General features: G+C 43.4%; 1 protein-coding gene across 1 annotated transcript in view; it reads right to left on the bottom strand.

The window, feature by feature from the left end:
• Positions 1–20344, bottom strand: part of LOC127624270 (heparan sulfate glucosamine 3-O-sulfotransferase 5-like) — a 59972-nt gene extending 39628 nt beyond the window's left edge. Inside the window, exon 1 of the mRNA XM_052099015.1 lies at positions 20141–20344. The gene's annotated coding sequence lies outside the window, so the exon portion shown is untranslated. The remainder of the gene's footprint in view (positions 1–20140) is intronic.
• Between the last annotated feature and the right edge of the window lie 999 nt (positions 20345–21343).

Consider the following 21343-nt stretch of genomic DNA (forward strand, 5'->3'; position numbering starts at 1 on the left):
GGTTTCCGCATTTGAGATTAATTTTACATAAATAGGCCATAATAATTCCACGCTATGGGCACTGCTGTTGATACAAACTGCAGCAGAAGTTCTTTTAAACTACAATTTGTAGCTTCCGTTTTACAAATGCTGTAGTATGATAGAGGCCTATAGAAGCATATCTAGATTGTCAGTAAAGTGACATTGCAGTCAATATAACAGCATATATCTGAAATTTTAGCAATAGAGTAGCATACCAGAGTTGACAGTACACTTACATTGCAGTAAATTGATCTAATGCTAAGATGTTTGTGTGATGGGGACGTGGTCGTGCGTCTGTTTCCGTGAGAGAGCGAGTGGTGTGGCTCATCAAGCTGGTTGACGTGATTTCTAACAGCTGCTTCTTGTGCAGTGATAGCGGGGAGAGACCTCAAAAGCAGCCAAAATGCCAGAGAGCGGAGAGAGAACACAAGAGTGATGAAATAAGTTCAATACATTGAACTGACTGAAATAAGAAGAACTCAAATATACTGAAGGCAGAAAATAAAAGCCTACCTCCTTCCATAACCGAACCTTTAATGTGTGTTAAAATGATTAATGGCTGTTCAATATTATGGCCTGTAGATAAAAACTGTTGTAACAAGAGTTAGTTTTAATGACTGCTGACTGAACACCAACAGCTAACAATCATCAAGAACACACTTCTGTGGTTCCCCTATCATTAAAGCTTAGTCAGGGCTCTTACCTGTGGCCTGTTTTGCTTTTAATGATTTTTAACACAGACAGCAAAGTTGTATCACACACAAAGGATATGCCACCAAGTGCTGAGCATGAAGTCTTTACTCTAACTAATGATCATCAGAATGATAACTAAAGGTTTCACAAACTTTTGAGCTGATTTTTCTTTTTTGATAAAGAAGCAATTTTTTAGCGGACAAGGATGAAGCTAAAGGACATCCCTAGCAGAGCCCTCTTTATACTATACCAGGGGTCAGTAACCATTTCGACAAGATGTGTGATTTAAAATGGTTCTTGTTACATTAATTACTGTGCCACATTTTACCCCATCATATACTGATTTCTGGTTTGCTGGATGGTGGACACTGTATTCCAACACATGCATTGTGGCATGAAATAATCATATAAATGACCACCTCACTGTATTGCACTTGCGCACTTTGATTTATGTGTAATACAGTGATAACTTAAGAGTTCATCTCTTCCCATAACCCTTAAAAGCATGGGTATCACCAAGCATTATACATACTCTGGTCTTTAGAGACTTGGCACATATATCTATCATAAATGGATCTAAGATACAAATATGTATTTCCTCAGGCACTTTTTGAGTCTAAATAGACGCACAAATGTCATAATTTCAGTAGTACACCCAAATGACAATAGCCAAATTATACTGTTCGTGTGTTATACTTGTGTGGCAGGGCGGAGGGCGGGGCTGGGTCGTGATTATACACACCCGGTCCCTTATCAGGCTAATCAAGCCTCCAAGAGGGATAAGGGCCGACTGCGGAAGATGGTGCGGGAGAGAGAGATCGTTTACGGGCATGTCCATCATGTGTGTAAAATATATAACATTTCATATTAATCTCTGGCACAAATGCCTGTAATATACTGTCCATCCCTTTTCCTTATTCTTTTATTTACACCAGCGTCCTTCTCTCTGTTAGCTACAGTACGCCTCAAACTTAACTACTTTACACCAGAGGTTCTCAAACTAAGGTGCACATATCACCAGGTATACTGAATTAAACATATAAATTGCCACATACATTTAAAAAAAAAAAAGAATAAAAAGCATATCTTTTTTTTTTATCTGATTTCTTGTCTTTTCATCATTTAATTAGTTTGCACACACAATCATTAGCTTTAATAGTTCACATTCTAACTGTGGTACTTGTTCTAAAATGTTTAAGAACCACTGCTCTAGATCCCATTGGGTACATTGAAATATAAATGCATGCATGTCTATCTATTCCTCATTGCAATATCATTGTGTAATACAAAGGCCAATGTGAAAAAGTATCCAGAACAAACTGCACACGGTGTAAAATAAAGCAGCTCATTAATTTAAATAAATGATTATCTTCTCACTTCCTTGCAAGTATATTATCTCAGCAGTTTCTAAATGTCATTAATCTCTGTCCGCGAGGGAAAGACATGAAATATGCTATATAATGCTGAATAGATTAACACAGATTTTACATGAGTTGTTCAGGATCAAGTGGTAGGAGAAATAATCTCAATGAATTTATTTGGCTACATGTCATTGCCCCTTTAAATATGAAACCAAGGACTACTGTCATGGGAACTGGGTGTAAGTGAAGCCATCACAGGTCATCGTGTTTAATGGTGTGACTCATCTCATGCAAACATCTGCTAAGTGCTCCATCAGACACAGAACACCCATCATTTATGAGGGGAGAGAGAGAGAGAGAGAGAGAGAGAGAGAGAGAGAGAGAGAAAGAGAGGATGAGGACATTGTTTTCTGAGTATAAGGTCACATTACTCCATTACTCCTCATCAGCATTACTATTGCTTACACACACACACACACACACACACACACACACACACACACACACACACACACACACACACACTGGTGTGGCTATCATTATGAGGACTCTCCATAGAATTATGATTTTTATACTGTAAAAAACTATAGATTCTAACCCCTAACCCTACCCCTAAACGTAACCCTCACAAAAAACTTTCTGCATTTTTACATTTAAAAGAAAAAACATGGTTCAGTGTTTTTTTTAATCGATTTGAATTATGGGGACACTAGAAATCCTCGTAAACCACCCAAACACTATATATGCTCTCTTGTGGTGGATAAAAGTTTTATTCAATAAGAAGAAATGCTCATAAACTATGATGGAAACACAGTTACCGAATAAACTCCTCTTGAAATTGTGCATCAAAAAGGTAATGTGACTGAGAAACTTGTTCATTACTGGACTAACCAGCGGACCAATCATTGCATCTGAAATGTTGCTCTGGTTATCCTGAAATAACAGTGTCTAAAAATCCAAAGCCTACAAAGCCTACAACATGAATGGAAACAGCTATTGTCACTAAAAAGACCTCTGGTTGTATTCTGTACTAGCAGCATGATATGAGCAGAACTGCTATCTGTATTTGTGTGTCACTCTGTCTAGGTAACCTTGTGTGAGCTCAACAAAATGTAATTTTGTAATTGTAATTTATGGGGGCAAAATACAGGGCAGTGGAAAACGTATTTTCCAAAATACTATACAATTGTAATATATTTCTGTTGAAATTTCTTCAATTTCAGGAGTCTAGCTTTTATCTTGAATCATGCTTTTATTTGATGTGTGTTTTTGATGGAAGCTTCACATCTCCGGATAAACAGTTGGCCAGTGTTAAAGTGCAAACGATGTGATTTATATATTATATAAGTAAATAAATCTCATTGTCTGTGGAATTTCCTGTGTATGAGACTTCGGCTTTACACATTTACTTTAAAGCACATCGGCTCATGCAGACTAAGATTGCAGCTTTTTGCGGTTTAATAATCACAGTAGGACATATCATAATTTTAATTTGATTAACTGTTCATTAAAAGGGGTAACAGAGCACATGCTCAAATATGAGTTAGAGCATTTGAAAGCAGTCATGTGTCAGTCAGACAGCGACTCCACACAGGGACTGAATTGATTCGGTACAGAAAGCTGAGGCTGCAATGGACCTACCCTCTGCATGTTGCAGCAGAAATCGAGATTTGTCATACCAGGAAATGTTTTCCCAATCTTATACCATCCAGTTTTGGTGAGCCTGTGGCCACTGCAGCCTCAGTTTCCTGTTCTTAGCTGACAGTAGTGGCACCCGGAGGGATAGTCTGCTTCTGTAGTCCATTCGCCTCAATGTTTGATGTGTTGTATGTTTAGAAATGATTTTCTGCATAGCACTGTTGTAACGTGTTGTTATTTGGGTTACTGTCAACTTCCTTTCAGCTTGGACCAGCCTGGCCATTCACTTCTGACCTCTCTCATCAATGAGCCATTTTCACCCACAGAACTGCTGCTCGCTGGATGTTTTTTGTTTTTCTCACCATTCTCTCTACACTCTAGAGACTGTTGTGCATGAAATTCCCTGGAGATCAACAGTTACAGAAATACTCAAACCATCCCGTCTGGCACCAACAATCATGTCACGGTCGAAATCCCTGAGATCACATTTTTCCCCATTCTGATGAAGCTCCTGACCCATATCTGGATGATTTTATGCACTGCACTGCTGCCACATAATTGGCTGATAAGCCGCTAAGCAAGTTATTTTCTCTATTTCATCTCTCTCTCTCTCTCTTTGTGTCTCCATTCACACATTCCCTCTCCCCAAACCACCCCTCGTCTCTCCCTCAGATTTGCAGGAGGCGGGGTGGACCACCGGCTGACAGAACAGCTGGAAGGGCAGCATCTCCCACCCAGAGATGGGGTGAGAGTTAGTCAGACAGGTGGCACCCCGGCCTGTATCGGGCAGGGAGGAGTGTGATGAGGAGGAGGGCGTGGCTGGGCTGTGAAGGAGCAAGGCCAGCGCTGAATCAGCTGATCAGTGGAAGAGCGAGATAAGGGGCAGCCGAAGACGCCAGTTCGAGAGAGAGAGTGCTGCATGTGTGTCTGTGTGTCCTTATGTTTTATGTTGTTTTAAGTTAATTTTTATCATTAAATTTTACGGTGACAGCTCAGCCGGTTTCCGCCTTCTCCTTGCCCATCTGAACTGCATTACAATACCATTTAACAATCTGATAGTCACATTGCGGTAATGAGAAAGAAATCTTTTATATGAGATTCCTGACATTTGTGGCACTCTGTACTATAAAAAACAGTTTTTAAAGGAACCTCCCAGGCCACATACACACATATTCTCCTAAAGAAACAGTGCTCTCTAAAGTAATGTTGAGGTGTGTCCGTTTTTGCCGTCTCTGTGTTCCCTTATTGAGTTACCAAGAGATCAGCAGTTTGAGATCAATGTTAATGTCCCTTAGTAATGAAGTTCAAACAGGATGCCACTAGAACTCACAGCCACACTGGTGCTCACATACACCAACAGCAGCAGCTTATGAACCTAACAAGGACTGCTAAAATTCTATGTGTTGAATATTAGAACATCAGCTATGTTATAGCTTGTTTCATTGAATTTATCATCACTGCCAAGCAATTGACAAAAAACAAACAAAAAACTGCAATCTCTATAACAAAGAGTACTAAAAAGATACCATGATGGACATTGTTCCAAGGTAATGCTTTTTTCTTTTATTATTATTATTACTTTGAAATACCATGGTAATACCTTGGAATTGGAATACTATGTAAGTACCATGGTGCACATCAAAGTATGGTATTATTATCTGATAATGTAAGGGCGTATGTTTGGTTTGAAAGTTGGTAGGGACATAATAATGATGCTGAGAATTTTTAATAGTCATTCAAATGAAAATAAAAACATATAATAAAGTTAAAGTGTTTTTTAAGTGGTAAAATTGCCCAAATGTTGGTCGGGACATTATCGATTTTATGAAAGTTGATAGGGATAGTTGATAGTTGATATGTTCTATCATCTCTACCTAAATCTATGTCTCTGGTGCCATGGTACCACTATGAAAGACAAAGAGTATTTGGGGCATTAGGGATGAATATTGTGGAACAAATCAACTTAATTGTAAATTAATGGGAAACACTTATACAGTACTGTTCTAAATTTACATGCTACATAATTACAACAACTACAGTCATTTCTAGGTCCTAACCATAAACCTAACCCCAACCATAGCCTTAACCCATATTAAGTACATGTAGTTACCATACTGAAAGTACTCGTACTGTAAAATAAAGTTCAAACAAATTATGAATCATGAAAATAGAAAAATAATTCAGTAATCAAATCCATCAGTATAAACAATATACACTTAAAAATAAATTCTGCTACTGTTAGCAATGCTTTAATTTAATTGGCATGAATTGCTTTAATTTGATTGTAAAGGGGTCCTAATAAGTTGAGCTATTCGACTTCAAATCTAATTGACTATGATGGTATTTGAATTAGATAAATAGACAGCTCCTGTAGAACTATGCTACATGCTTCGTTTGGTGTAAAAGAGGGTAGGTGGAACACAACTGACGTGAAGGAGAAAGCTGTCAGCTCTGAGAATTGACAAATAGCCACATTCAACACTGTGAATATCCCACATCTAGAAAACATCAATATTGTGTGAGTAGAACCTCGACTTGTGTGTAAAAGTGTGTAATAACTTTTGTGTAATTGCCACTTGTGTAATTGCCACTAGCACCACCTAACAGATATTCTCACCTAGGGTTGGGTAAAAACAGGGCTCCAGGTTTATACAAAACAAGTTGTAAATACAACCAGAAATAATTAATTGTGGCAATATTTTAAAATCTAGTCACCATAGGTGACAGTCAGGAACACTGTATGCGGTGATATGTGGTTTCATCCGATGTCAACTTTGAGAGTTTGAGACAACTTTAGAGCACGCAGCAGCTCCTTTTCACCCTCTTTGTTAAGATTAGTGATGTTGTGTTCGTGAACGAATCTGTTTTTCAGAACGAATCTTTGAAGTGAAAGAATCGTTCTCGTTAACCTCCATACAATAATTAATTTTTTTTGTTAATTTACATCTTTCCCTTTCTAAGCCACTGAGCTCTAAATTAAAGCGCGAGACTGCATTGGTGGCTTTTCAGGCCTGTAAAGAGTGACTAAACATGAGGTAATAGCATTTGAGCGCGGACTGTGAAGGAGCATATAATTGGTTTGACTCGCAGAATGAATGTGCCCTTCACTGAACCAGTCGGGTTGGTCGTTTGAGTCTGAACGAGAGAAGAAATCTTGTTCATTAATGAACTGAATGTCATGGTATACTCGTTCATGAACAAACTGAATGTTCTGGCATTCTCCTTCATGAACAAAATGAATGCATCACTCATTGTTCGTGCACGAGTCAATCGTGTTCAACAAGGAGAAGAAGTAGTGAAATGCACCAAGACAAGTTTATAGCAAATAATCCCCAATTTATGAATGTGTAAACATGACTGAAGACCATATATTTAAAATTATATGAATTACCAATGGAAATGTGCTTTGGTGCACAGTGTAAGATATTTAGGCTTTTCTCAAACTTTTTAAATGTTTTCGTAAAAGTAAAGGCCTAGAAAACATATAAGAAAAATAAGACCTGCTTTCTTGTCATTAGTGGCAAAAATCATTATGGGGTATTAGCTCTATTAAGCATCATTTGTAGTTAAGTGAACTCCATTTATGTTGCTTGTTCATGAACTTATTGAATGAATCAGATTCACGAAAGACTCTTTTGAAATGGGTCTTTTTAATGAATCAGTTGAAAAGATTACAATTTTTATAAAGTTTAGAACTCAGAAGTGAGATAGCAGTTTGAATCTGATTCACTTTCTTAGCAACTCACACAGTGAATCAGCTGTCAGTGAGTTCACAACTGGCTCTCACTGAACCGCCAGTCGTTTTTTTTCATGTTATGCCTGATTTGAATTGAGAACCATTACTGTGATTTGTACTTAGTTACAATTAATCAGTAATTAGACTGATGTTGAATCTAGATTAACATCAGTCCAATTACTGATTAATTGTTCATATAACAATGTAATTTAATATACATTATACATTGAGTTTTCTTGAACTTAATAAATAAATGATGTTTTAAAACATTATTGATTATTGTAAAGCATAATGGATATCACAACTTTAAGGAAGAACTTGGGAGATTATTTTAAAAACTTTAAAAAGCTTAATGAGTTCTTGTTGATTTTGACTGACTGTGTTGATAGAGAAAAGTGAAAAAAGTCTGTTTTAACAATGGCAAATATTTATGACATGCACGATGATCGTCTAAGTTACGTATGTAACCTCCGTTCCCCGATGGAGGTAACGAGACGTTGTGTCAGAGAAGCAACACTAGGGGTCTCTCTTGAGCGGCGATATTCACCTCTGATCTATGAAAAAAGGCCAATGAGAAGTTGGCAGCCGGTATTTGCATATCCCGCCCCCGGACATACGGGTATTTAGGCAGCGCAAATACGGGAGTTCAGGATTTTTCTGAGGAGCCGGAAATGGTCCGGCCACAACAGTGGCTCGGCTCAGCGACGTGGCGGGGAAGACACAACGTCTCGTTCCCTCCATTGGGGAACGGAGGTTACATACGTAACCTAGATGTTCCCCTTCTGTCGCTCTCTCCACGTTGTGTCAGAGAAGCGACACTAGGGGTCCACTTTAAAAAGTGCCATGCGCTGATCCGTGTACGTGAACTGCTGATACAGGAGCAAGCAGGTATTCTTACGTGCAGGATGACCAACTGTATCAGACTGCACGTACCCTTCCCCAATGCCCCATTCAAGCCATCAGAATCCTTTTCGTTACCCTGGAGGGGGGAACAAGGTGATGGCCGCCAACCTGGGAACGGGCCAGCCTGGCTGGGCCTCTTTTCTCTCTATGTTTCGCGCATAGAGCAACTACGGCCGGGGCCCTTACACGCATTGAGGGAAGGGGGTCTTAGCCCTTCTTTCAGGGGGAGAAGACCCTGCGGAGGCCACACCTACCCGGCCGGGGAGGCAAAGAGTGGCGAATGCATCACATGGCCTGTTAGGACCTATGTGGAAAAGTTGGTGCGGTGGTAGATCCAGCCTCGTAGAGGGGGAAGCATACAGCACGGCGACCGAGGCAGCTGTAACTGCCTAAGGGAGACACGGGGAACTGCTCGTGAGGGGACAGTACTGTGGAATTACACACAGGGGGAGTCTGAGCAGGAGGCCTTACCTGCAGAGCACCTATTCCAGTACAGAGTAGCTTTGGGTACCCGTAGTGGCTTGGGTCGGCGAGTTCCTCCGCTGAACTGCGGACCCAAAAGGGCTAGGGAGGAGTCAACCAGCGACCCGAAGATGGGATCTCCTGGGAACGGAGGCGCACTATTTTACCTCGGTTGAGGGAAAGGGCGCTAGACGCAAGCGATTCACCCGGTCAGATTGTCAGCGTGTTACCGAGTTCTACGGGCTCGGACCTGAGAAAACACGGGATGATACTGACTCAACTCGGAGATTGTAGAATCTCGAAAAAGTGTTAGGTGTTGCCCAGCCCGCTGCTCTGCAGATGTCTGCTAGGGAGGTGCCCCTGGCCAGTGCCCACGAGGACGCAACACCCCTAGTGGAGTGAGCTCAGACCCGCAAGGGGGGGGGGCATGGCCTGGGTGTGATAAGCCAATGAAATGGCATCGACAACCCAGTGGGCAAGCCTCTGTTTGGAGACAGCGTCCCTTTCTGTTGTCCCCCAAAGCAGACAAAGAGCTGCTCAGAGCATCTAGTGCTCTGTGTGCGGCCCAGATAGATACGTAAAGCACGTACTGGACATAGCAACGAAAGGGCTGGGTCTGCCTCCTCCCGGGGCAGCGCTTGCAGGTTCACTACCTGATCTCTGAAGGGTGTGGTAGGAACCTTGGGAACATAGCCCGGTCACGGTCTTAGGATCACGTATGTGTCTGCCCAACACATTCTCACACCCCGACTCGTCACATACGGACGCTCGGGCAGGACCCCTTGGCGTCGCTTATCGACGCGCCGGGTGTACATTTGGCGTCATTTTACGACGCGTCCGGTTTCGAAACATAAAAAACAGGTTGGAGGGGCATTGTAGCATATTCCTTTTGATTTTTATTGATCGCGGTCTCGACTCTTGACCCGTTCGCGGCGTGAGCTTACCCGAGACGTGAAATTTCAACGCCGCACGCTCCGGTTCGGAGATATGTAGAACGTGACGTGTCCAGGGTTTTAAACATCAAAAAACAGTTGGAGGGCCATTGCAGCCTATTCCTTTTGATTGTTATTGATCGCGGTCTCGACTGTCCACCCGTTCGCGGCGTGAGCTTACCTGAGACATGACATTTCAACGCTGCACGCTCCGGTTCGCGCAGACACATGGAAGTCTATGGGACCGCCCTGCGCGTCGAAAAACGATGCCAAAGGTGTACCCGGCGCGTCAATATGCGACGAAACCGCCCGAAGCGTCCGTATGTGACGAGTCAGGGTGAGAACGTGTTGGTCTGCCGGACCGAACTCCAGGCAAGTGTCACTAACAGAGAGCGCTTGCAGGTCCCCGACCGTCTTGATGGAGGTGAGCGCGATCACCAGGGCCGTCTTGAGAGAGAGGGCCCTGAGTCAGCTGAATCTAGCGGCTCGAAGGGGGGTCTCTATGTACCTTTTAGGAACCTGACAATTAAGTCGTGCTTACCAAGAGACTTGCCGTCTACCATGTCGTGGTGAGCCACGATGGCGGCGACATACACCTTGAGGGTGGAGGGGGACAGCATCCTCTCCAGCCTCTCCTGTAGAAACACGAGCACTGACCTAACCGCGCACTTCTGTGGGTCTTCGGCTCGGGAAGAACACCAGTCTGCGAACAGACGCCACTTTAGGGCGTAAAGATGCCTGGTAGAGGGGGCTCTGGCTTGGTTGATCGTATCTATGACGGTCGATGGTAGGCCGGCTAGATCTTCCGCATCCCATCCAGGGGCCAGACGTGGAGGTTCCAGGGGTCTGGGTGCGGGTGCGGGTGCCAGAGCGTGCCCCGTCCCTGAGAAAGAAGGTCCTTCCTCAGGGGAATTCGCCAGGGAGGGGCTGTCGTGAGGAGCGTGAGGTCCGAGAACCAAGTCCGGGTGGGCCAGTAGGGGGCCACCATAATGACTTGATCTTCGTCCTCCCTGACCTTGCATAGCACCTGTGCAAGAAGGCTCACTGGGGGAAATGCGTACTTGTGCAGCCCCACGGGCCAGTTGTGTGCCAAAGCATCTGCCCCGAAGGGAGCCTCTGTCCGGGCATACCAGAGCGGGCAGTGGGAGGTTTCTTGGGAGGCAAACAGGTCTACCTGGGCCTTGCCGAACCGGTCCCAAATCAGCTGGACCGACTGGGGGTGGAGCCTCCACTCTCCGCCAGGCAAGCTTTGTCTTGACAGCGCGTCCGCTATCACATTGAGGTTGCCGGGGATGTGAGTGGCGCGCAGTGACTTGAGTCGCTGCTGACTCCAAAGGAGGAGACGACGGGCGAGCTGTGACATGTGGAGGGAGCGTACTCCGCCTTGGCGATTTATGTAGGCTACGACCGTGGTGCTGTCTGTCCTGACTAGGACATGCTTGCCCCGAATTAACCCAGGAGGCATAAGCCCGGGGAAGCATAGCGGACCTCCGTGCGTCAGGCTCAGACTGGGTGGAGACCCGAAGGTGGCGGCCCAGGCGAGTTATCCGCATCCGACGCTGCTGTTACGCTCTCCAATGCAGCGGTGATGTCATCATCCAATGCGGGGAGCTCGAGGGACCGGATGGTAGGCCGTTAAGCGGACCGCACTAATCCCGAGCTCGGGGGAAGCAGGCAAGCGTGCCGGGGAGGTGGAAGGTTTCGAGGGGATTTACCCGGCGAAAGCGTCCCGTTATTCTCCCCAGATCGTCTTTTATCGCCCGCGGCGCCTGCCTCAATCCCGCCGGAAGGAGGCGAAGCGCGGGGGGCGGCTGAAATGGCTCTCTCTCACTACAAGAGAAAGCAGAGATCGCAACGCTGCCGCAGTTATGTTCTCACACTGAAAACATAACCCATTGGAGAGAATGCTCATCCCGAGCTTGGACGGAAAAAAGCAAGCGTGCCGGGGAGGCGGGGGGGTTTCGAGGGGGTTCACCCGGCGAAACAGAGCCCGTCATTGTCCCCAGATTGTTTTCATCGCCCGCTGCGCCTGCCTCAATCCCGTAGGAAGGAGGCGAGGTGCGGGGGGCGGCTGAAGCGGCTTTTTCTCACTACAAGAAAAAAGCCTACGACCGCAATGCTGTCATGGCTATGTTCTCGTACTGAAAACATCGAAAGACCTCTCAGGTAAAAGCAGAGGTGGTGGTGTATGTTTTATGATCAACAAATCATGGTGTGATCAGAGGAACGTACATTTCATCAAGTCTTTCTGCTCTCCTGATCTGGAATATCTCATGCTTCTGTGTCGAACATTCTGGCTACCGAAGGAATTCACAGCGGTCATCATCACAGCTGTATACATCCCCCCACAAGCCGACACAGACCGGCACTCAGCCAACTGTATGTGTGTATAAGTTAGCAGGAAACCGCGCACCCTGAGACTGCGTTCATTGTTACCGGGGACTTTAACAAAGCCAACTTCAAAACAATCGCTCCAAAATACCACCAACACATAAAGTTCAACACACGAGGGGACCGGGTTTTAGATCATTGTTACTCTCCTTTCCGGGATGGCTACAAATCCCTCCCCAGCACCCCATTTGGCAAATCGGACCACTCTTCCGTTCTGCTTTTGCACGCTTACAGGCAGAAACTGAAACGGGAAGCACCCACCCTCAGAACGATCCAGTGCTGGTCGGACCAATCAGACTCTGCGCTACAAGACTGTTTTGATCACGCGGAGATTTTTCGGTCCGCCTCTGATGACGACATCGAGGTTTACGCTGACAGCGTAACGTGTTTCATCAGGAAGTGCGTAGAGGACGTTGTTCCGACCAAAATAATACGGATATACCCCAACCAGAAACCATGGGTTAACGGTGATGTTCATGCGGCACTCACTGCGTGGACCTCCGCTTTTAATTCTTCTAACACGGACGAGCGTAAACAAGCCAGTTATGCCCTCCGTAACACTATCAGTGCAGCCAAACGCCAGTACAGGCACAAACTTGAAGGTCAGTTCAACACCACTGACTCCAGAAGTATGTGGCAGGGAATTAACACCATCACAAACTACAAACAGAATAAAGACTCCGCCATGAACACCGCTGCATCTCTCCCGGACGAACTTAATACATTTTATGCTCGTTTCGAGGACAATAACACCGCCCTCGCGGAGAGAGCACTCGTGGCTGAAGCTACAGAGGTTGGTTCACTCTCCGTCTCTGTTGTGGATGTAAGCCGATCAATCCGATGGGTGAACATCCGTAAAGCCACGGGTCCAGACGGCATTCCGGGCCGAGTCATCAGAGCATGCGCGAATCAACTGGCTGGTGTTTTTACGGACATTTTCAATCTGTCCCTCTCCCTGTCTGTAGTCCCCACATGCTTCAAAACATCAACCATTGTGCCTGTACCGAAGCAAACTATAATCACTTGCTTAAATGACTGCCGTCCTGTTGCTCTGACCCCCACCATCAGCAAATGCTTTGAGAGGTTAAACAGAGATTACATCTGCTCTGTTCTGCCCACCTCTTTGGACCCATTGCTGTTTGCCTACCGCAACAACCGCTCCACTGATGATGCCATTGCATCTACAATACACACTGCTCTCTCCCATCTGGAAAAAAGGAACACATATGTGAGAATGCTGTTTGTAAAGTACAGCTCAGCATTCAACACCATAGTGCCCTCCAAGCTTGATGAGAAACTCCGGGCTCTGGGCTTAAACAGCTCGCTGTGCAGCTGGATCCTGGATTTCCTGTCAGGCAGACGTCAGGTGGTTAGAATGGGCAGCAACACCTCCTCATCACTGACCCTCAACACTGGAGCCCCGCAGGGCTGTGTTCTCAGCCCACTCCTGTATTCCTTATACACACATGACTGTGTGGCAACACATAGCTCCAATACCATCATTAAGTTTGCTGACGATACGACGGTGGTAGGTCTGATCACTGACAATGATGAAAGAGCCTACAGAGAGGAGGTGCACACTCTGACACGCTGGTGTCAGGAGCACAACCTCTCCCTCAACGTCAGTAAAACCAAGGAGCTTGTAATGGACTTCAGGAAGAAAGACGGAGAACACAGCCCCATCACCATTAACGGAGCACCGGTAGAGAGAGTCAGCAGTTTCAAGTTCCTCGGTGTCCACATTACTGAGGAACTCACATGGTCCGTCCACACTGAGGCCGTTGTGAAGAAGCCTCTTCTTCCTGAGACGGCTGAGGAAGTTTGGAATGAACCAACACATCCTCACACGGTTCTACACTAGTACTGTAGAGAGCATCCTGACTGGCTGCATCACCGCCTGGTACGGCAATAGCACTGCCCACAACTGCAAAGCCCTGCAAAGGGTGGTGCGAACTGCCAGAAACATCATCGGAGGTGAGCTTCCCTCCCTCCAGGACATATATACAAGGCGGTGTGTGAAAAAAGCTCGGAGGATCATCAGAGACTCCAGCCATCCGAGTCATGGTCTGTTCTCACTGCTACCATCAGGCAGGCGGTATCGCAGCATCAGGACCTGCAGGATCAATAATTAGCACTGCACTTTATTCATCTATAATCTCACACTGGACTGTCAACATATTCTCCTCAATACAACGACTTATATATATATATATTTCATATACTCTTACTTATTGTATATTGTGTATTCTATATTGTGTGTATTGTCTACTGTACATTGTATATAATTATTGTGTTGTGTAAGTACGTTGTTTACTGTAATTGGTATATGTCTCGTCACTGTCATGACTGCTATGTTACTCGGAACTGCACACAAGAATTTCACCTACTGTTGCACTTGTGTACATGGTAGTGTGACAATAAAGTGATTTGATTTGATTTGATTTAACCTAACCTTTAAACAGTGCAAAAACAACACCCAGCATTCGGCTGTGAATGAGAGAACAAACCCATTTACAGCTCACTCAGTTATTACACAGCCTGGCCACACTCTACTGCTCAAAATATTACACATTCATTTTTCTGCTGATTTATCACAAAATACCACACGCTGTACACACTCTACTGACTCAAATACCATAGAAAACCTCTATACATTCTATATCTGTCAAACTTAGTCAAATTTGCCCTCATTTAGAAAGTGTATTTTTGTATACAGTACATAATAGGAGAGAGACATCCTTTCAGAGTATCTAAGTCATTCACCAAAGCCTTTCAAACAGGGGCCACATCCGGAAGGGTGGTGGGGGGGGGGGACTTACAACACACCTGAACGTTGGAAAACAAGCACACATCTACTAAATGTAATATACACAGAAAAGCATACAGAGAGACTGGATAGAAATGACTACCAACATAGAATAATGATTTTCCCACCAATGATAGACAGTGAAGACCATACTAATTACTTGGATAAACAGGACTTCTCCTAATTCAAAGGAACACTAATCTCACCCAGGGTTACTTAAATCATAACATAAAACAACATAATTAACATTAAACAGAACTTGAAACATAACTATAACCCTCAATTACTTTTAAATGTATATTAATAACACCCCCAAACAGTCCCCATAACCTTCAAAGACACTGTTCGTTTGCGTCTGTGTGATGTCTCGGCGGCATACTCACTCGGTAAAGCGGCACCACTCTCACGTTCCTGTTAGGGTTTCCAATCGATTCTCCCCACTCAGTGATGCACCCACTGAGAATAATTTTGAAAGAGCCTTGGTCATAGGTGATTCTATTGAAAGAAACGTGGAAATAGAGACTCCAGCCACCATTGTTAAATGCATTTCCTGGGCTAGAGCATTTGACATCAGATCAAATTTACAAGTGCTCTCTAATGCTAAACATAGATTTTCTAAAATAGTTTTTCATGTTGGCACTAACGATGTCTGGCTTTGCCAGATGGAGATCACTAAAGATAATGTTAAAGAATGTGTGAACTTGCAAAAACGATATCAGACAATGTAATCTGGCCCCCTCCCTGCTCGTCGTGGTTTCGAGGTTTATAGTAGATTAGTGTCACTGAACGGCTGGAGGTCTGAGAGGTGTCCGGAGAATAGCATAGGATTTATAGACAATTGGAAGAGTTTTTGGGGTAAACCTGACCTGCTAAAGAACAACAGACTCCATCCCTCCAGGGAAGGTGCCGCTCTCCTCTCTAGTAATTTGGCTCATAGTCTTAATAGTGATAGTATTTGACTAACTGGGGCCAAGGTCAGGAAGCAGACAAACTGGTTAATCTGAACGTCTGCTAGCTGCCTTGAGACGTCACACTGGTCACATAAACTACAACACATAGAGACTGTATCAACTAGATAACATACAGAGACTGTATCTGTTCCCCGAACTACCAAACACAAACCCCTCACTAAATAATGTAGAACAATTTTTATTAAGGTCAAACTTGAAAACAACTTAAAAAAAATTAAGATAAACATCATATCAAGGTAGGGCTACTAAACATTAGATCTCTTTCAACCAAAGCACTAATTGTAAATTAAATTATTACAGATCATAGTTTAGATGCATTCTGTTTGACTGAATCCTGGCTTTAACCGGATTAAGAAATTATTTTAAATGAATCTATTCCCCCAGGTTATTGCTGTAAACTTGAACCCTTAATCTGAAGGGTTGAGGAGGAGGTGTTGCTACAATTCACAGTGAAGTTTTTGGAGTTACTCAGAGGACAAGATACAAGTCTTTTGAACTAATAATGCATAATTTGACATGTCAGATATAAATAAAAAATCTCTCTCGTCTTTAGCCCTTGCTACAGTATATAAATCTCCATGGCCGTCCTCAAATTTCCTTGGCGATTTTGCTAATTTTCGATCAGAACTTGTAGTTACTGTAGATAGAGCTTTAATTGTTGGTGACTTCCACATTCAAATAGATAACTAAAATTACACATTGGGATTAGTATTTATTGATATTCTCAACTCTCTTGGAGTCACACAAAATGTGACAGAACCAATGCATCACCATAATCGTACGCTAGATTTAATTCTGTCATATGGAGTTTATGTTGACACTTTGGAGGTGATATGTGGCCAATACACCACGTGGGTTGTCAAGCCACATGTGGGAGCGACGCAGTGGTAGGTCTTACCTGATGAGGGAGCAGCTCTACAAACACAGCGACCGAGGACAGTGGGACTGCCCAAGTGAGACGCAGGTCCACACTGCGGAAAATACCACACAGGGAGTTGCCTAAATAAGGAATTAAGCCTGTGGAGCCCTACCCCAGTACAGAGCACTTGCGGCTCGTTGTTGGGTCTGGGATCCTCCACTGAATTCGCAGGCCAGAAGGCTAGAGACAAAGAACATCCAGAAAGCGAAACCTTAGTGGCTAACCTGGGAGAGAAAGCACACCGGATCAACTTGGTGCCCGGTCGGCTGTTCCGTATTATCGAGACCGACTCAACCCTGAGATTGTACAATCTCACAAAGATGTTGGGTGTTGCCCAGACCGCTGCTCTGCAGATGTCTGCTAGGGAGGTGACGTTGGCCAGTGCCCACGAGGATGACACACTTTCATCAAGTGTGCTCGAACCCGCAAAGCGGGCACGGCCTGGGTCTGGTAGGCCAGAGAGATAGCATCAACAACCCAGTGAGCTAACCTCTGTTTGGAGACGGCGTTCCCTTTCCGCCATCCACCAAAGCAGACAAAGAGCTGCTCAGAACATCTAAAGCTCTGCGTGCGGTCCAAATAGATACGCAAATCACATACCGGACACAGCAACGAAAAGGCTGGGTCTGCCTCCTCCCGGGGCAGCGCTTGCAGGTTCACGACCTGATCCCTGAAGGGAGTCGTAGGAACCTTGGTCGCGGTCTTAGGATGACGTGAGTATCTGCCGGATCAAAATCCAGGCAAGTGTCACTGACAGAGAACGCTTACAGGTCTCCAACCCTCTTGATAGAAGCCAGTAAAGCGCTGGATTTTTTGCCGTGCACCGAGGTGGAGCGAATACCGCTGAAACGAGGCGGAAGCCTGGCGAATTGAATCGCGAGTTGGACAGAAAAAGCCATGCGTCCTAGCTCCGCACGAGGGGCACTAGAGGGACGATCGTTTTTGACGTACCAGGTGGGGCTTCGCAGTGGGGGGGTGGGAGGCAAAAGCGCATCCCAAGGCTTGGGTGCTGAGAAAAGACTCAAAGGACTTAACTTGCTCTGCGCACCTGGCAGGGGGCGGATTAGAGACTGAGGAAGAGGTCCTGGAGAGACATCTTTGGAACTCGTCAGCGGGTATGGGCAGTAGTGGGTCTGGAGGCGAGGTAACTGCATCCAGGGAACCGGCCGTGAGAATCACTCTTTTATTGAGAATGTGGGTACCGCAGCCCGAAGGGGGTGTGGTGAAAGAAAATAAGGAAAATGCTGATTTTCCACTGGGGGACGGAGTGGTCCTGATACCAGCTCCGGAACGAACATCTGACTGCCCGGGATCTAACGGAGCGAACATCTGACTTTCGTCTCAGGAGCATTTAGGAGCTTTGCAGGTCCTAGAGGGGGTCCTGGAGACGGAGGTGTATCTGCCCAAGTGCCCGCGCTGTGACAGGTGGGCGGACCTAAGCAGTGTCGACGATAAAGTAGGTGTTGATCTGTTTATGTAGAGGCTGACCTGTGCTGATGTAATACCTCACTATAACATAATAGTGAGGAGGAAGTAGAGAACAAGTCATTTTAGCACCTTTGGACTAATTAAGAAGTTAATTCTGAAATTTACAGTATGTTTTTATAATGAAATGAACTCTTATATGTCAAGATATCGTGGTAAGTTTGATTTTCTCATTCATGACCCCTTTAAGAGCTAATGATTAATTGTTGCAATAATCGCCCGAATAGTCGAATAATCGTTCTAATTATCATTAGATTACTCGATTATCAAAATAATCAATGGTTGCAGCACAAGACCCAATGTCAGGCTGGTTGAGATGCTCAAACAAAAAGAGAAAAAACACCAGTTACACTGCATTAATAATCAGAATAATCTAATAACAAATTCTACATTGATCTGCATTGGCTAAGCATTACAGATGAGATTAGGAAGAGGTCAATCCCAGAATCCCCATTATGGAAAAAACAAAGTAATGATGACAGATTGAACAAGTTAACACAGCTACACCACCCCCTCACAGTAATAACAGACAGCAACAAATACATGCTACGCCACAGAGAGCAAACATACTTATCAAGACACACACAAACACAAGAATGAATAGAGGAAGCCCCATATGGGATGGAGAGTAAAAGAAAGTAGAATATTTTATGCTTTTTAACTGGAGTTCTCTTGACATTGCAGCTCCTGCTTGTAGAACACAAAAGTAAAAAGGACAGCCAACCTCCAGTAGCGCTTGTGCTTCCTGTCATATACTCTCACCACATTCACAAACACTCACAGTGTTTCATCTGTAAACTATTCGTAAAAATGATAGAATACTAAGAAGACAACAGCTCCTGTATTCTGTATCATGTACCATACTCCTTACACAAAGAAACATTATCATGATATCAAACAATCATATTCAGCAGTATTTTATTGGAGAATTTAATAATTTGATACTATATATGCATAATTTGTTGTCATAGACATTGCTACACTGTAAAAATATTGTCAGTTAACCTTCATGTGGTAACATCTAAGTTAACTGGTTTTATTTAAGTAAAAAAAAATGAATGTGATTGAATCAACTTAAATTCATTTGAGGCTACACAGCGAGGGTTTTTTCAGCGTCAGTTCAGGTGGAAAGGTAACATTTTACAATAAGGTTTTATTTGGTAACATTAATGAACGCTTTAACAATCTTGAACAAAAAAGGAACACTAATTTTGAATGCCTTTTATTTATATTGGTTAATGTAAATTTATTAAAAAAAAAGATAAAATTGTTAATTCATGTTTGTTAATAATGCATAAACCAATGTTAATGTATATAAGTTTTAATAAAGATAGATAGATAGATAGATAGATAGATAGATAGATAGATAGATAGATAGATAGATAGATATGATAGTATAGATAGATAGATATATAGATATATAGATAGATATATATATATATATATATATAGTATATATATATATATATATATATATATATATATATAAACTGTATATATTAATATGTTTAAATTAACATGAACTAACATTTAGGTGCAGTACAAGTACTTTTCATTATTAGTTAATATTAACTAATGTAGTTAGCAATATTAACCAACACAGCCTAATTACCGGCAAAATACCTGTTGGAATAGCTCTTTAGGGATGGCTAATACAGCACATATTCTAATTTTCAATTTTTTATTTTGAATCAGCCAAGGCACACACACATACAGTGTACAACATTCTATTATTCTGGAATAACACTTTAATGTCTAGCTATATGAGAATGGTTCAAAAGTAATGGACTTCATTTACTACCAAGAAAACATGCAATCATACCTGTTCGGCATCCTGCGTGGGACACGGCTATACTAATGCGCAGGTGTGCAGGTGTTGATGGGTCAGTAGATGCTCCAGCATCAGCATCACAATCCCTCTTTCGGAGCGCTTCGGACAGGTTAAGCGTCACTTACCGAGACCAGTCCGGGACCATAAGAACTTGTAAACGTAAACAGCAGATTTACACAACGAACCTTAAACAAGCAGATGAAACAGGGATTCTTTCGCTGCCCTTTCTCATGTGTCAGGTGAACGTGAATATCGCATGTTCCGTCACTCCTGGACGTGCGAGGGAAATATGTGCAATCTCAGAATGAAAAACCCTCTTGATTGCACCACTGTAGCCTCACTTGTGTTCGTTTATTGATGAATTTTTAAAGCTGCGTGTATCTGAGCGGGAGAGTTTTTTTATTTTATTTTTTGCGTTCGTTTCTGTTCCCTGGGTGCGCCCACCGCGCACATCAGCTAATGACAGAGGAGCGATGATCCGCTGCTGGGCGTGTCCACACTGGATGAGCTCCAGACCGGTGCAACGTTAATAAGGGCGGAGGATGGAAAGTAGGGGACATGCGTCTTAGTAAAGCAGTTTTCTAGCACAACCATGCCTTCAAATGTGAGAGCTTTCCATTCTTTAAATATAAAAACGCCCGTGCTGCAAAATTAAAATATGCATTCAAAGTATAACAGAAAGTCTCTTTTGGTCTGAGGTTGAATGACATGATACATTGGGTTAACAAATAACATGGCCATTATTATTATTATATATTTTCATAATGCAACATTAAAATTATAGGTTATAATCGCTGTCCAAAAATTACAATTCTGTCATAATTTTCTCACCCTCATGTTGTTCCAAACACATATACATTTTTTGTATAGAATACAAAAGGTGTTACACAGAATGTTAGCCTCAGTCATCATTCACTTTCACTGCATCTTTTTTTCTATACAATGAAAGTGAACGGTGACTGAGACTATCTTTCTGCCTATCACCTTCTTTCGTGTTCTGTATAAAAAAATTATAAGTAAAGGTTTGGAACACGAGGGACAGTAGCCTAAGATTTTCAAAATTTCCTCAGTTCATTTAAAGGAATAGTTCACCCAAATATGAAAATTCTCTCATCATTTACTCACCTTTATGCCATCCCAGATGTGCGTATGCTATAAATGTCCACTTTCACTTTCTTCTTCTTTTGTTTTTGG

Source organism: Xyrauchen texanus, chromosome 30 (genome assembly GCF_025860055.1).
Source record: "Xyrauchen texanus isolate HMW12.3.18 chromosome 30, RBS_HiC_50CHRs, whole genome shotgun sequence".
NCBI classification, from domain to species: domain Eukaryota; kingdom Metazoa; phylum Chordata; class Actinopteri; order Cypriniformes; family Catostomidae; genus Xyrauchen; species Xyrauchen texanus.